This window comes from Amborella trichopoda, chromosome 4 (genome assembly GCF_054954075.1).
Source record: "Amborella trichopoda isolate Santa Cruz 75 chromosome 4, AtrichopodaSantaCruz75HAP2 v2.0, whole genome shotgun sequence".
In the NCBI taxonomy this organism is placed as follows: domain Eukaryota; kingdom Viridiplantae; phylum Streptophyta; class Magnoliopsida; order Amborellales; family Amborellaceae; genus Amborella; species Amborella trichopoda.
Window position 1 is genome coordinate 50,958,144 of NC_142339.1, and position 18,225 is coordinate 50,976,368.

An 18,225-nucleotide genomic window follows, 5' to 3' on the forward strand; every position below is an offset into this window, starting at 1 on the left:
CATTGGGTTTAGAGACATATGGCTCATCTATAAGAAATAATGATTGCTGACTTGGCGGTTGCTGATTAGTCGACGAATAATGTATGGGCCTCACTCCAAATATGTGTTATTTTGGATCACTCTTCATGAGACATACACACAAAATAATCTATGATAAGGGATCAAATTCCCATATACCTAACAAAATACCAAAAGGAAGAGACAAAATGGAAAAGCAAAAAAAAAAAAAGGTAGTGAAAGTCTTCTAATTTACACTGCTTTTTTCAAGGATGGGTGGTCCATAAGGGACCACGCATTATGGTTCTCTCATGGCTTATGAGGGCCCAAGTCATTTCGTTTGCTTTGTCAAACAACAATAACATATATAGAGAAATGGGGGTCTTTGTGATGATTAGGTCCAAATTGTAGTGATAGAGATGGCTTATAGGATAAGGATACCGGACAAGCAATCTCAACTTATATGTGGTCCCTCAGCTCTTGTGCTTTTTATTTATTTCATTATTGGATAATTCAATAAAGAAGACAAGCCTCACCCGTTCTTTCCGATAGATTAGGGAGTTAGCTTTTTAAAACTAATCTATAATGTGAGCACCTTAATATAACCCATTTAAAAAATAAAAAATATAAGTCAAAATATTAAGACTTAATAAATTAAAAATGAAAATATGCACACTAATGCATGTGACATCGTCTATATGGGTGTGACATTATTCACATCGCACTAGTAGCATTTAAATGCTACTAGTGCGATGAGTGTAATGTCATACTCTGTGTAGGTGATGTTACACTAGTAGCATTTAAATGCTAGTAGTATGATGCATGTGATGTCACACTTTATGTGGATAATGTCACACCCTTCTTAAAACCAAAAATACCCTTACTAAAAAAAAAAAAGCTCAACTATGCACTCTAATACAACCCAATTAACAAATAAAAAATATAAGTCAAAAGATTATTACTTAACAAATTAAAACTGAAAAACTGTTTGAACCAATTGAGGGTATATAAGTGTCCAAATTTTGTTGAGTACAATGATAAATTACTCTACAATGTAAGCACCCTAATATAACTCAATTAACAAATAAAAAAAATATAAGTCAAAAGATTAATACCTAACAAATTAAAAACAAAAAAATGTTTGAATCAATTGAGGCATCCGTTTATCCCTAGTTGAACGAACAAGTAGGGGTCGACCCGACTCGGCTGGTTCTGGGGAGGAACGACTGGTTCTTAATATATTGAGGGAATTGGATCTGGATCGGTAATTTTTTACAATACTATTTATAATCATTTGATGTGAAACGTGATAGCTTAGATGTGTCACAAAGTTTGAGAAAATTTCTTTTGAACTTTGAGCATGGCCAATGGAATAAATGCATCCACTTTTTATATCCACTGGTCAAGATTAATTGTGAAATATCCACGACATTACCTATGATTTGGATCAACAAAAAATAGGGTAAGTTATAGAATCGTGAATATTTCAGATTTCTCAAAAAAAAAAAAAAAACGAACAGAGTGAACAAATCGGATATGTAAATATGACTAGTAGATGATTATGATATGCAATTATTGTACAGATACATCAATTATTGTACAGATACATTAAAGCCATTGAATAGTAATTTTATGATCTTGCCTAGTGTCGTTAGAGTAATACTTGAAAATTTATTGTCTAAACTTTCAATAAATCCAACAACAATGCTACTCAATTGTTACAACATAAAACATATCACATATTTATTGGGAAGATAAAATGAAACAACAACAATAATACTTAACACAAAAACGATATTAGTAAATAACAAGAACTGTAAACCAGGGTGTATGATTCTTGTTCAAAGAAAAAAAGACAATAAAAAACCCTAAGTAAAGGACTGTAATTAATTAAAAAAATACAAAGGTGTAAATATGTAAAATAGTGGTCCATTCAAAATGCAATGTTGTATACAATAATAAAATAAAAAATAAAAAGTAAAAAATAAAATATGCAAGAAATCAAACTTCTCTATCCATAAAAAAACAACAAAATGCTTAAGCAAATTCAAATCTCACATTGAATTCCTAACTACCTAAATTTTTAGTATCATTGAATCTCTCTCTCCTGCTTTTTATGAGGACGAGTCTAAAGAAAAAATAATTTTTTCCCTTAGTTTACTCTTCCGACTTTGCTTGTTATTTTGATATATATGATTGTACTGATATCTTATTTTTTTAAGGATATATTGCTTGTATTTTTTTATATACTCTTTTTAAGGGAATTTATGGGTGAGAGTTTTGATGAAATTTTACTTTAAATCGTTTTAATTAATCCCACTATTAATGTGCTATTCTTTAAATTAAAGTTCAGTAATATTAAGTCAAGAAGAAATGAATTAATAGGGAAGAAGTTTTTTTTTTTGAAAAAAGATAAACACATTAAACAAAGACAGTTTTCTTTTAGATCTTTTAAAAAACTCGGAGAAAAAACCGTATTTTAAATGGAGACTTGCTGATTATGGTCCAAGTACAATGAAGCACATCAAACAATTTGACTTCTACAAATGAATAGGAGAGGGAGATATTGAATATTTCCTCGATATGTAGTCCCTCCAAATTGGGCCTAAATGACAATGTTCACTTCAAAACACAATAAAAGCACTATACATCATTCTTCAATACAACAACCCATTACATCAATGTAATAACAAGCCAAATTAAAGGAAAAATATCTTACGAATGGAAAACATAGATTACAGTGCATATTTATTTAAAGTAGATAGATATAGATACAGTGCATATTTATTTAAAGTAGATAGATATAGATACAGTGCATATTTATTTAAAAGTAGATTGATGGAGATTTGAGACATAATAATGACCAACATATGGGAGACAAAAGAGCGGCCCTGGTCTGTTTCATGGAAGGAATGTATCCGTCTATCTAGTCATGCCTCCTCCAATGGATGGTGGAATGGTTGTCGCACCACGAGTTTTCTTTTCCACATTCCCATGCCAGCCTACACATTCATTTGAATTTAGATTATGGTTGATGTAATTATGGAGCTTTTTCTCCTCTATCTAATGAAATTATTATTTAACGATAAAATAATATCATCTGTGTAGTTTATCAATAAAAGTAGATAATATTTGTACAAATAAAAAAAAGTTTTTTAAAAAAAGAATAAAGATTATAGTTTTTTCTCATTTCGGATAAGAGGCAAAAAGTTGTGGAATATCACTTTTTTAGTCTATTCATATTCACAAACCACACGTGATGCTCTCGCACTCGACCCAAGGTGCATGCACCTGATCACATGTGCAAGTGTGCGCATGTGAGTGGATGCCCGCACTCATTGTGAGAGCTATAAAGAAAAATTGATGCCATAAGCATTATCCCACTTCATTAGCAAACATAGGAAACACAACTCAGAATTAATCCTTCTTTACTTATATTATCATAAAATTAATTTCCATATAGTCCTTCCTAAGTATGCCCTTTATTGAATATCTTTCCTTGTGATATATATCCTTTTTTATTTGGATCTTTCACATATCTTGCACCTTTGCTTCTTTTGTTTTTTTAGGTATTTCAGTAGGGAATCCCTACTCGTTTTTTTCAATAGATTAGGGAGTTACCTATTTTTTTCAATAGATTAGGGAGTCACATTTTGAAAGTGTTAATTGAAAGTGTTAATGGTAGGAATGGATACCACGATCTGGTAACTGACTGTGGGGATGCTACCACCACGACCCCAGCCCTTTTCCTAGATTGCCACCTTACTTGAAGAAGTAAGACTGCGATATTTAACACCATCGATTTCAAATACTATTTCAAAAGGCACATTCTAACCCTATATAAATCACACCCTAACCTTATATAAACTCCATCCTTGCAATACATTAAGTGTTAAAGTCAGCTAGCCCCTCCCTTGATCCTCAAGAAAAGGCGAAATGGAGATTTCTTTATACCTTTTAAAGTAAGGGTGCAGTTAGCATACGGATGCATCAGTAGCGGTAAGGTGCACCTTCAATTTTTTATCAAATTTTAATGTAAAATGTTATTAAGATTATCTCAAAATCTATTTTTATATCTAATTATACAATTTTAAATTTAAAAAATGGTTAAAATCCAATAACTATATAAACATATGAAAATCTTAAAAATAGACGGTGTAGATAATATGTTGTAAGAGATACTATTTCTGAGACTTAAAATCTTTTTATTTTTCATTGTCATACATCTTGATGTCGAGATGATCAATCAAAGGGTTTATCAACATTAAAACTACCTTTTTCGATGGATTTTTGATGTGCTGCCGTAGTTCTACATTATAAGGTTGCATCCTTATATACACTTTTTCCTTAAAGTAATCCCATGTCAAATTTCAGTCATGGCACGCAATAAAAGAAAAATAGAAATTTATCAAACTATCACAAGAGAAAAAGTATTTAACATTTTACCCTTTTGCAAGTTGTAACTGTTCTATGGTCATGTGTCTTTTGATGATTATTTTCAAATTAAATAAAATAATATAGGTAAAATGTTAAATAGTTCATATCTTATGGTTATTTTATTTAATTTCCCAAAGGAAAAAGAGAGGACTGAAAGTATATCAATGGAAAAGGCAGTAGACATATTGTGGATCATAATGCATTTCCTTGATTGAACTTAGATGCGACCTAGCATGTTAAGAACAAATTTTCGAGCATATATACTATGCACCAATAGGAGAAAATTTTACTTACTCCCTTTGGTAATGATTACATAAGAAGATTATCTTGACATCCATTTTAGAATATGACCATATTAGTACAGTTTAAGTGCCTATACGATCATATATACACTTAAACCTGACGGACGGCAAAATTTGGATGATTTGTGTATAATCCTATGGCTTAATTTTTCTTATGCAGTATTTTGGGGCTTATATTGAACCAGTGTTTCAAGACTTGGCGGAGTCCACTTGGACTCGGCCAAGTAACTATGGCTGGGGTGAATTCTAGAGGCCAACTTGGTCTTTGTTTAAAATGATTAAAAAATGTTAATTTTTGTTAAAAATATTTAATATTTATTATAGAATATTTAATAGAATGATTTAGAACTACATTTTTAGATCATTTACATGGTTTGGGAATTTTTCTCTCAACATGCTGCAATATTTAATTTTTATTTTTTAATATTTCAAGGTATAAATAAATTTTTTTAATAATCCATTTTTAATGTACTCTTCTGGACTTTTATGAGCTACCAATGAAGTCAATTACTTATTTTATTTTTCCTATTTTGAATAATTTTAACAATTTTTATATATTCTAATCTCTTGACCTTTTCTGTCTTGTACACTATTTGGCTGAGTCTAGGGCTAAGTCCTAGGCCAGAGCTGAGCCTAATAGCATTATATATATTGAAGCCTCTTAAGGTTGGTTGTTAGGTTGAGTAGGTCAGAGCTCCGTAAGTCAGGGTTATAAATGTACATTTTGCTCTTACAAGAACATATAATCTTTTCAATTCCCACGACTAACACCACCCCATTAATACCTTCAAAAAAAGATAACTCTTAATCTACTTGAAAAAATGGGTAGGGGTCTGTTTTCCCCACCTGAATTATCCAAAAAAAAAGAGAAAAAAGACAAAGAAAAAAAGACCTGGATTATCCAAAAAAAAAAGAAAAAAAAAAAAGAAAAAAAGAAAGAACCTATTCTGGCCCTAAAAAAGACTAATGGAATCCTAAAATACTATAATTCAAATATTTTAGAAACTAAAGGGAATTTTTTGCCACAAACAATTCATGCATCGAGTGTAAAATAGAAAAAAAAAAAAAGAAAAAAATGTAGGAATTTTGAATTGCTTACCTATTTTCATGGCGAAGCCACAAGATTTAAGGTCTCTGTACTCTTGACACAAGGCACACGGTTCACAGCACCAGTGAACAAGGAAATCTCCACAAGGCGATCCTTCCAAGTTATATTGGCTCCTCAGCTTTGAACAATGGGAGCATGAATAACAACTTGCCTGACCAAACAACAACAAGAGAAGCCCATACAAAGCACAACTCTTTCCACAAGCTAAGCAAGTGAGGCAACATGTGTGTCAATTACTTCATCCAAGAGGCAACAAGGCAATTGTCCAAAAAAGAAAAAATAAAATAAAGGCAAAAAAGGCAGGGCTGATTTTAAATATTAAAATAGAAAAGAAAAATAAATAAAAATTACAAGGAAGTTTGCTTCTTTCATTCTCTCAATGAAATCCTTACTTAAAAGTTTTAAAAAAAAACTAAAAGGAAGTGTGTTTTTTTGGCGTAGATCAGTGGGGAAAACAAGCCCTACCCGTTTGGAAAGAGTTAATTTTTTTAAAATGTTAGTGATAATGGGAAGAGTTAATTTTTTAAAAATGTTAGTGATAATGGAGGTTGTGAGCTTTAATTAAGACTCAAGTGGTGCTACCTTACGACCCCATGTTAGTTAAAATTGATTGCATAGCTTTAACATATAATATTTTCGATATTTTATCTTAATTTTAAGGAAAAATAAAAGATCTTAATTTTGTCTTTTGAGGGGGAAAAAGATCAACAACTAATTATATGGGTTGATATTTCAATTGGTTCAGGCATCAGTCACATATAAAAGATAAAGATACGTGACTGCTATTTTTCAGTTATTTGATCCTGATAGGACAAGATTGAACAATTGAGAACGTGCACTACTGTTTTAATTTGTTATTTTTAGAAATCAGGTAAAGATAAAACTTTTAGAGTGCATGAGATTCAATGGAAAGCATCATAAACAATATAAAAAATAATTCTATAGAAATAAAATGACCAAAATTATCCCTAAAACTTTTAGGGATATTTTGATCATTTTATTTATATCAATGTTTTAAAATATTCTTTTTTGGGTGGGTGAGGTGTGTGGGGGGAGAGGAAGTTAAATTTTTTTAGTTTCTATTTGAAAAAGGGATGTGCATGTTAGAGGTTTGGACTTGGCATTTTCTTTGTGAAGAATCTTTTTATGAAAGAAAAAAACAGATTTTTCTTCCCTTGACTTGATTTACAACCAAATTATTTGAATGTATTCTAAGATTCAAAGTAACTTTTTCAAATATCGATGTTTTATAACTAATATTACACAAGATGACTTATTTGGTGAGATATTGAGATTTTAATATTCTCCCCATTATTCTTGATTTTCCTGTTTTTGCATAATGAAATAACCATACTTTCAGGGCCATATAGCTCCCTTAGAAAAAAAGGCTCCAGGGCCGATACTTCAGTCTTAATCAACTGAAGGGACAATATCTTAGATGGCATCTTAATATTTTTGGTACAATATCTATTATTTTTAGGTACTCAAATCCCCCAAATCTTAAATTTGGGGATCTTAAATTGGTGAACATGTAACTTACCTAGTTTATTTGGATAATAGATGATCCAAAAGAACAATGAAGAAGAGCGAAATTTATTAAGATACTCATATGAGATGAAGTATTTTAAATTAAATTAAAATATATGGGGAAGGGGTTAAATTGTTGAGCTCTTATGGGTAATAAAATTTCCCAAAAAAAAAAAAAACGTAAGGCGGATTACGGCTTTCGATCTTTTTTATTTTAGTTTATTGTTTTTATTTATTTATTTATTTTATTTTTATTTTCAGTTTCATAATTGTAGAGACGTGGAAAGAAGATTTGCAAAATTACAAGACCTGAGTGCATTTCCAAGATAGGTTTAACCGTGCCAAATCCTGCCCAATAATCAATGTTGTTGGGTTTATATGGCCTTTAAGTGCCTTATGAGAGATTGCATAAAACGTTTTGAATAAATGAAACTTAACCTTAATGGGAGTGTAGTCCTCTTATGGACCATACTAGGTAAATGCTATTTGCCGATACTTGAACTAGGCTCGATGTGCTATGCCAGACGAGTTGGAAAAACCCAAGGTACAAGAGTATAAAGTTAAAATCGAGGAGGGTTTAGTGAGTTAGCTCTTGAAGAGGTCGGAGTATACTCGGGTGAGAGCCGATGGAATGTGTCACCCATGTGTGTGATGATTGGCTTTTAAAGACATGGCTAAAACCTCATCGTAAAATCATCACACGACATGTACAAAAGATAACTGTATCAAGATAGTGATCCACCATTGAATGTGAAGCATGTACATGTATGAGAGATTACCTTGTGCATCATAGAGCTGTGGCTGCATCATGGTCTGAGGGAGTATGGTTTTGTCTTTAGGGAAGAACCTAAAATCAATCGTCAAGGATCATGTCCCCTAGCCTTTTGGGTAACTTTGGTGGTCCAATCATGAGCCTATGCAATTGACTATGAGTCATGGGAACCGTTGGGTCAGTTTGAGACAGCTAGTGTGGATCGTGGTCTATAGTTGAATGTGGAGTGATTCAGTGTATTGATAATTCCTACACCTATACGGATCTGATTCCCATCAAAATTAATTAATTTTATGTTATATAATTTTTAGAATGTTTATTTGAATTTTTGTCATTCTTTTAATATTTTATTTTTGTCATTTGGATTTATAAACCAAGATAAAATCATCTTTTAATGTTTTAAATAAACTAAGAGATTTAAATTCTAAAAATCACATTTATATTTTCTTAAAATATATAGGACCTACCATTAAGTATGGAGCCTATTTAAAATATATTGTATGATTGGGTGGCGCCCATGGGTGGCCACCAAGGGTGGCACACTCCACCCATGAGGAGGTTGTTTTCTTACTAAATATTGTAAGAGATCTCCTATGCAAGCTGATTATCCTAATTTGGTGTGAAGCCTTCTTGCAAATGGAATCAAATATTGGATTTTAGAATGTCTTATGAGTCAAGAAGGCTTGATTGAATAAATATTCAATAAATGAGAAACTATGAGTAATATTTTCTTTATTTAAATATTTGATAAGAATAGATTTAGAAAATGAAGGATAATGTTTTAGCACATTCTTTTGAATCTTGATGGTGGATCTAAAGAATGTCTGATTCACATCTCTTACCCCACAAGTCTCCTTAGATCAATGGTCAAATTTTGATCTCAGTAAGACATAAAATATCTATAAATAAACGTTCTCCCCTTTCATAATCTCCACCTCTTCTCTCTTCTCTCTCTAACTTCTCTCTAAGGGCCACGCACCACATAGGCTTTTTCTCTATCTCTATCTAGTTGGGTAGCAACGGGTGGCACACTTATGTCAAGGTTTTTTCTCTCTCATGTGGGTTCTAAAGGGGCACGCCCCAAGCTAGGTTGATCATCTCTTTCTTGGTGGATAGCAAAGGGGGCCACGCTCCAAGCTATTAGATCTCTCTCTCTCTCTCTCTCTCTCTCTCTCTCTCTCTCTCTTTCTTTTGGTTTGTATCTCTCATCTCTCTTAATATTAAACCAAACCAAGGGGATTTAAGTAAGACTAAGATATTTAGGCTTTAGTAAATTGGTTCTAGATCGAGATCCATATGTCTTTGAAATAGTTTTGTCATAAGTATGAGAATCAAAAGATCAATCGTTGATTTCGAGTACAATTGGAAAGAGCAGATTCGGTATGGGGTACTAAGCCTGGTTGAGGTAATCTCGAACAGTTTTAGTTCTTTCTTTTATTTGTGTTATACTCTTGTATTTCTATAAAGCAGTGTGTCTAGTTTTGATTATTGAATAAAGAGTTGTAATTAAGTGGTAGCAAGTGAGAACTAGTTTTTGTTTATTTATTTTTTCAAAAGTGATTTATTTGTAATTGGACATTGTAAGTGATCTTGTTGGTGTAAGAATAATTTTTTTTTAAAATATACACATCGTGGTTTATCACATAGTCCTACTTTCAAATATATCCTTAAACCTTTAAAAAGCGATAGCTCATTTGGACAAAGATGATCATCGTGCCATTTAGTGTTTCAAAACCCACAAATCTAGATTAGAAAGCAGTAACCAGATGGGATCAAAGCAATTCGGGGAAGGCAATGGTGCTGCCTTGATCCCTCTCTCTCCACATTTTTTTTTTTTTTTAGAAATCTTATCTAATGTTTTCTATGTCCCCCCATATAAACCCTTGCTTGAATTTTTTCAAATATTTTTCCAGATCGTCGATTTAGACAGATCCAGATCAGCTCCAACATGGATATGTGGGGTAGATGATCCATAGGGGTGAGAATTGACCTGATCCGGATTCGAAACCATATTTCAGACTCTATTCAGATCCAGGTATGGACCAAAAAATTGGATCCGAAATCCGAATCCCAAAATTAGATCCGAGTTGAAATTCAGATTGGACTTGGGTGCAGGTGGATTTGATCTAAATCCAGCTTTTTTTAATAGTAAATTTTTATTTTATATATATAGAATATAATCTGGATCCGGATCTGTTGTATACTATTCGGATCTACATCCGGATCCGAATAATCAGAATCCAGTTTGAACCTAGATCTAACCTGAATATGATGTATTTTATTCGGATTCGGATTCGGATCCAGATCTAGTTAGATCCAGCTTCGATCCGACTCGTTCTCACCCCTAATGATCCATACCGCCGATCTGAGTTTTGAAACATTTGTGGCATCAACGTGCAAGGGCATAGAGCAGAGCATAATGTGTACATATGAAATGGAAAAATAGGGAAGTATATTGCGAATCATCATGATCGTAGGATGGTGTTAGGCAAGGAGTTAAGATAGTGCCGTATAGGAATGAGAGGGTGAGTCCTATTGCTCCATCACTATCCAATTTATTGATTAGTGCCCATTACACCATACTTTTCGTACAATAATGGAAATATACTCAATGAGCATAATGAACGTGGCCTCTCATAGAAAAAAAAAAAAAAACCTAAGCTTGATTGACTAACGTTTGATAATTTACAACGCTACGTCTTAAGCTTAGTTCCTATCAAGGGCAGAGTCCACTCCCCCACTTACCCATCCAAGAAAAGAACATGGCATCTCATGAATGTTTCATAAGAAACTTCACATCAACAAGAGAGGGGTAGAGTGGGTCTTTGCACCAGCATTCTTTAGTGGACATTCAATCTGATGTGATGCTTCCTACAAAATTGAAAGCATTCATTCCATAGGAATCTTTTAGAAATTTCTAAAGAATTGACAATCCAAGTAAGGTTCCCTAAAAAAGAATGAAGTGTCCAATTTTCTAGATAAAAAAAAAGACCAAAAATCATGAACGAAAAGAATAAAGAGAATTTGAAGAAAAAGAAAGCACTAGAAAAAGCTTACGGCCTTTGGATTTTTTCTATATCACTTTCAATAAAGTTATTCTTGAAAACGATTTATCGGTTGTTTGCAGTGTCCATGAGATTAATTTGGTGATTGTCACCAAATTAATTTGATTGTACATGGACTAGACTAGAAACACAGTAATAACACAGTAATGGCACTGTCACCAATAGGCCCTTAGACTAGAAACACAGTAATGGCATGTATGTTTCATGAAAGCCACAGCTTCCACAACTATCGCACACTTCTCAGGTTAATTTGCAGAAAGTGTGTCGTTGTTTTGAAACTCACTGCTTCCAGCAATTTCCAAAACCACTGTCACCCATGGAAGGAACAACTTCCAAAATATATGAAAGAGGAGTTATTGGCAGGCCCCTATTCTACCAAACAAACAGGCCTTGAGGATATATGCAAGTAAACTTAAATCGAAAATGAAAGGAAGTTCCTCCTCTATCAGCTATCTCTGCAATCCGACCAAATGTAACGCACGGGCACCAACATGTTATACAACCTAGATAAGGGAAAATAACACGTTATATATTGCTTTTCATAATTACCCCCCGCACCATCTCCCTCACAAAAAAAAAAAAAAAAAAATGTTTATATTAAGGTACTCCCACATATGGAGTGTTTTTTTAAGGAAAATTGTTTCATGCGGGCTGGACCGTATTGCTACCCTATGCGGTCCAAAAGTATAAATCATCCATTTTAAAGAATGATGCAAATAGGCGGTCCATCTAAAAACAAGTGTAACTAACGGTCCAAATGTTTCTTAATATAATTATTATCCCTAGTTTTCATTTTTTATTTTTATTTTTTCATATCATGATCTCCATGTTAAGGATTATATATCCTCTAAAAATTAGGATCAAATTATATTTAAAAAATATATTATTTGCCAAACCCGTATTTTTACAATATGCGGGCTGACCGCATAGATACCGTGTCATTTTCTTAATGTACTCAACATTTTTGGATATTTATTACCATTGTTTTATACTGATTTTTTTTTCCAGCAAAGATATTTTTATTACTAGGAGGGGTAGAATAGATATTTTCATAAGCAACCAATGCTAATTAATATTGCGTGTGGGTGATATCACGCCTCATGCGGATGATATCATTCTCTACTATAGTTAAAAAATATTTTTTATTAAAAATTTCTATCTTGTCCTTTATTAATTATATGAATTACCCCTAGATAAAAGAGTTATTACATTAGAGAGTAAGAATATATGTATTTGTAAATGCTTAGTACATTGAAGAAATACTCTATATGTATAAGTACCTTAACCTAAACCCCAGAAAAATGGAAATATATAAAATATGAACATTTACTTTTGATACAAGAAGGTCACAATTATCGTTGGCCGTTATATTGGAAATCGGTTTATTGATGATGTATTATTGGTTGGGTGCAAAATCTAAAGTAAAATTTTTCGAATATTGTGACACACTTTCATTTATTGGATTTTATATCCAATATCTTAAAACGATAGTGACCTCCTTGTACAAAAAAATAAATGGTCTCATAGTATATAATCCAAAAACAAATTGCTTAGCATGCTTAAATAAAATAAAAAAACTAGAATGAAAAGTTGATTTAAGTAAAATTCATAAAGTCATGGAGATTTAACTTACAATTTGCAGGATCTTCGAAACAAGCAAAGAGACAGGTCAACCAAGGCCCAGGGAACCAGTCGGAACTTGATGAGGTCGGTCCGGGACTGGTGGGAGCTCGACGCGAGAGGCTTGAGGGTGGCTCTTCTGTTCCATTGCAAGGTTCTAGCAGTTTGTACGCAAATGTCACTTCAGAGAGATAAAATAAGCTGGGAGAAGAGCAGGTGAGCCACAAAAGGGGGAAAATAGGAAAAAACATATGTACCTTACTGCCATGCCCTCATATTTCATATCTACTCCCTCGGTAAAATATTTACTTAGAAAGATTTTCTGGATTTGAAATTTTCGCTAATTTTTTTTTGAATCACTAGAGGAGTGTTTGCATAAAATAAAAATTGAATTTTTGAGTACTTAAGTAATTAGATCTGAGTATCCATAAATCAACTGTCGTCCATTTAATATTAGGATTATTTTTTAGTGACATATTTTGCGTATATGATTTTTTTTTTTATGTTTTGGAATTTACTTTTTTTGAGGTTAGTTGCAAAAGAATGGAGGTCACATCTCCAAAAACTTTGGGGTCTCAAAAATTCTCGTCAGCAGACCTCACCCAAGGGACTAATAGGGCCCACTTGTGTCATCTATATGTGGGGGCACGCCACTCGTTCTTATTCCTCGTATGGTGCGGTAAAACAAGGATTATTTTTCAAAATAGGAAAGTGTAGATTGGTTGAAAATATAGAGAAATACATATCTTTTTCCTATATTAAATATTTGATGGGATTAAGTTAAAAAAATTGAGAGATAATATTCTAACGCTGTCCATTAAATCATGATAGCTAACCTATATATTGTATAACTAAGATCTCTCATCCCACATGTTACCTTTAATTAACGGTCTAGATGGACTCATAAAGATTACCGAACCCTAAGAAAACATAACCACAACCTGTTTCCATAAAATATCACATATGGAGGGTCAACTCAATAACCCTAGGACTTGAGCTCTCTCTCACTCTTCTTAAAGGTGGCACGCCTCTCGCTCTCTCTCTCTCTCTCTCTCTTTTAGAATCATAGAAAGAAGAAAAAAAGGCGCCACTCCCCTAGGGTTTGTGACACGCAGAAGAGGTTTGTGACACATAGAAGAGGCACGCCTCATATAGTGTGAAAAGAAGAGGCACAATCTTATATTAATGCTTTCTAGTATTAAGTAGGGTTTGACATTATTTCCCATTTGCCGAGATTTAAGAAAGACCTAGATCTCGTGTACCTTCGGTGAAGGAGATCCAGTGTGGGGTATGCAAAGTCTTTGGGGCTAACCTGAGGTAATGTATTTGGTGATTCTAATGTCCATGTGTCTTGATTCTTCATACATTTTATTTTTTAAATTTGATTGTATAGACTTGCAAGGACATGCAAGAGAAGATCCTAGGACGTATTAAGTTTTATTTTCATAAATTAGTGTTGTATTTTTGGACATATGCAAGTGATATAACCGGTATTGCATTTGCATACGGATGCATCGTTAGGTGTAGAGGTAAGGTGCACTTTCAAATTTTATCATAGTATATAATTTTGATGTAAAATGTTTTTAGGATTATCTCAAAATCTATTTTTATATCTAATTATAAAATTTTAAATTTAAAGAATGGTTAAAATCAAGTAGATCTATAAACATATGAAAATCTTGAAAATAGACAGTGTAGATAATATGTTGTAAAATGCACTATTTATAAGACTTAAAATCTTTTTATTTTTCATAGTTATACGTCTTGATATCGAGATGATCAATCAAAAGGTTTTTCAACATTAAAACACTTTTTTTCAATGAATTTTTGAAGGGCATATGTAGTTCTACATTATAAGGTAGAATCCTTATATAAACTTTTTTCAAAAAAGAATGACTGAATTTCATCACAAACATATGGGCCCAAGACCCTAGTGTGGAGACACACATTGGGTTTAGAGACATATGGCTCATCTATAAGAAATAATGGTTGCTGACTTGGCGGTTGCTGATTAGTCGACGAATAATGTATGGGCCTCACTCCAAATATGTGTTATTTTAGATCACTCTTCATGAGACATACACACAAAATAATCTATGATAAGGGATCAAATTCCCATATACCTAACAAAATACCAAAAGGAAGAGACAAAATGGAAAAGCAAAAAAAAAAAAAGGTAGTGAAAGTCTTCTAATTCACACTGCTTTTTTCAAGGATGGGTGGTCCATAAGGGACCACGCATTATGGTTCTCTCATGGCTTATGAGGGCCCAAGTCATTTCGTTTGCTTTGTCAAACAACAATAACATATATAGAGAAATGGGGGTCTTTGTGATGATTAGGTCCAAATTGTAGTGATAGGATAAGGATACCGGACAAGCAATCTCAACTTATATGTGGTCCCTCAGCTCTTGTGCTTTTTATTTATTTATTTATTGGATAATTCAATAAAGAAGACAAGCCTCACCCGTTCTTTCCGATAGATTAGGGAGTTAGCTTTTTAAAACTAATGTGGCAATAATCAATCACATTTGTGGCAATAAATTATACAAATATAATCGAACTATTAAAGGATAATATAGCACGTAATTATATAAACAGCAATTATACAGTATATAATACATAATATAGTCAAATAGAGTCACACATATTAAGCTAATTGCCCATGCAGTTTATTTGGTAGCCCATTAATGAGGGCATGTAGCGTATTAATATGTATACTTACGTTATTGTTGTGATAACGTACGGTATATTATTCCATGTTATTTTTGGAATACCAAAATTTTTTGTTGTAATTTCATGAATTCAGAATAAGGCAAAGCTTTCTATGTTTTTTCTACAATATAAAAATTATATACTTCCCCTTATCCAACCGTCTATTTTGAATGGAGGGTTAAGATTGGTCCAATCACAATATCACGTCTCTATGCTATTTTATTTCTTAATTTTTTTCTATGAACTATTTTGACACCAAATTTTGTATGTCCAATCCTCTACAAAACTCGCACTAGCCAAAATTATAAAAAAATATTTCCAATAAAATAAAATGACCTAAATTCTCCTGAAATTTTCAAGAGGTATTTTGGTAATTATATTTTATTGAAAAGATATTTTTAATATTTTTTATAGGTGCACCCCAATGAGAAGATGGCACGTACAAAATTTCATATTCATACAATTTGTATAAAAAAATTAAAAATAAAACACTTTGATACGTCGGATCTAAGATCAAATGGTGAGTGGGTCTCTTGATCAAAATTGGACGGCTAGATGGTAGGAGAAGCATCGATCTTTTATTTGTAGCGGAAGTTTAGGGTTATGTCGAGTTGCCTCATACAATCTCAAAGAAAGCTCAAACAAAAAAAGTTTCTACCACAAAACCACTTTCAATCGACTCATTTATTCGATTCACCGATGCCACGAAGAAATGCCGACAAAATGGCCCAAGATGGGCCCCAAATGGTGGTACTAGGGTTTTGTTGCAAAAACCCTCAATTTCTACCCCTAAGCTTCTCGCTCTACAAGTTCCCTTTTTTATCTTTAGAATAGCTCTCTCACTCACCCGCACGTTTTTCTCTTTAAGAACCTCCACTAACAAAGTATATTTGTAGCGACAAAAATACCTTTTAACAAGAAGAATAAGGTAGGGCCGGTGTGATCTTTGCATGACATCGCAATAGTTTGGGCATGAAAAAGAAGTAGCAAAGCGTAACATGCATCCCAAATTTAAAAATTTAAAAATTCTCACTTATCTTGGATCATTGTGTGAGACAAACTTCCTCTCTCTTTTCACACCCATTCTATGAAAGTGATAAACACACACACCTCTCTCCATGTAGTTTCCTTCATTTGCTTCTTACTAACTCAAGTTTTCATATCAAACCAATTTCATGGAAGTTATTAAAAACACTTTTATTTTCTCACGTATTCGTTGCCTTGTTCTTTGTTATTGCAACTCTAGAAGTTGAAGCCCAAAGACCATAGGTGAACCAGGTATAAAAAAAATCATTTTGAGTTCTTTTTGTTTGCCTCACTGGATATTACCACCTACCAACTCAGTAAAACGAAACACATTCCCATGATCATTGCAATCCATTTATTCATTCCTTTGTTTCACTATCATTAAAAAAAAAAGAGGATGCAGTTAGCCTACGGATGCACCTTTAAATTTTATAAGGTGTACCTTCAAATTTTATCATGGTATATAATTTCGATGTAAAATGTTTTTAAGATTATCTCAAAATCTATTTTTATATCTAATTATAAAATTTTAAATTTCAAAAATGGTTAAAATCAAGTAGATCGATAAACATATGAAAATTTTGAAAATGGACGGTGTAGATAATATGTTGTAAAATACACTATTTTTTTAGACCTAAAATACCAAAAGGAAGGGACAGAATGGAAAAGCAAAAAAAAAAAAGGTCGTGAAAGTCTTCTAATTCACAATGCTTTTTTCAAGGATGGGTGGTCCATAAGGGACCACACATTATGGTTCTCTCATGGCTTATGAGGGCCCAAGTCATTTCGTTTGCTTTGTCAAACAACAATAACAATATCAAAATGATTCCTCCCAAGTCTTCTCGTTGAAGGAGTAAACATACAGTAAGCATCCACAGGAGCATAGTGTATAGGAGGCACATGGCTCACCAACCTGCGTGTACAATGTACATAGAAAAGTTTCCAATGTAATGATTTTACGGGACCCTCTTTGTGTATATTATATGAAAGGATCATAATTAAATTTGATATAAATCTTTAAAAAAAGTCATCAATTTGAATTTTTTAGAAATATGTATCAAATTTAATGGTGATCTTTTAAAGTCCTACACATATAAGTGTAGAAGGGTTTCACATATAATCATTACTCTGCCTCTAATTATGTTTACTATTTCGAATCGAAAAATATTTTTATAGAGCTGCAGTCCAATTAAAATAAGTAGGGTGGTAGCTTCCTCACCATACGATAATTTTTATGGTAAGGATTTATTGACTATAGTCAATTAAAAATGGGCCACCGTAAGGATTTATTGACTATAGTCAATGAAAAATGGGCCACCGAGAGCCCCGGTGACTCATCTTTTTAGAAAGCTTTCATATTCTTTTCCAATATCTCTCTAATCATTTTACCTCATTTTCGCTCGGGTAAGCCTTCTATTCTTCTTTTATAGCATGGAAGTTTTATCCTCTCCCGTATCCAACTGTCCGTTTTGAGTGGAGGGTTAAGATTGTCCCAATCACAAAATCACGTCTTTACACTATTTTATTTATTTATTTATATAAACTAATTTGATAATAAAATTTTGGATGTCCATTTTTCTATTAAACTCGCACTACCAAAAAATATAAAAAAATATTTTCAATAAAACAAAATATCAAAATACTCTTGAAAGTTTTA

At 32.6% G+C, this 18,225-nt stretch overlaps 2 long non-coding RNA genes across 5 annotated transcripts; both read right to left on the bottom strand.

Moving 5' to 3' along the window:
- Window positions 1-2,551: 2,551 nt before the first annotated feature.
- On the bottom strand, window positions 2,552-6,887 carry LOC148782563 (uncharacterized). Its single transcript, XR_016054707.1, has 2 exons — window positions 5,836-6,887; window positions 2,552-2,999 (listed from the first exon to the last, which is right to left on the bottom strand). It is a non-coding gene; the product is annotated as an uncharacterized LOC148782563 (long non-coding RNA).
- A 3,791-nt stretch (window positions 6,888-10,678) lies between these two features.
- LOC148782564 (uncharacterized) lies at window positions 10,679-13,428 on the bottom strand. Of its 4 annotated transcripts, none has more exons than XR_016054711.1 (3): window positions 13,086-13,428; window positions 12,842-12,985; window positions 10,679-11,711 (listed from the first exon to the last, which is right to left on the bottom strand). It is a non-coding gene; the product is annotated as an uncharacterized LOC148782564 (long non-coding RNA). The 4 variants fall into 4 exon arrangements; XR_016054709.1 differs by having other exon boundaries at window positions 10,679-11,014; window positions 13,086-13,330; XR_016054708.1 differs by lacking the exon at window positions 13,086-13,428 and having other exon boundaries at window positions 10,679-11,014; window positions 12,842-13,079.
- Between the last annotated feature and the right edge of the window lie 4,797 nt (window positions 13,429-18,225).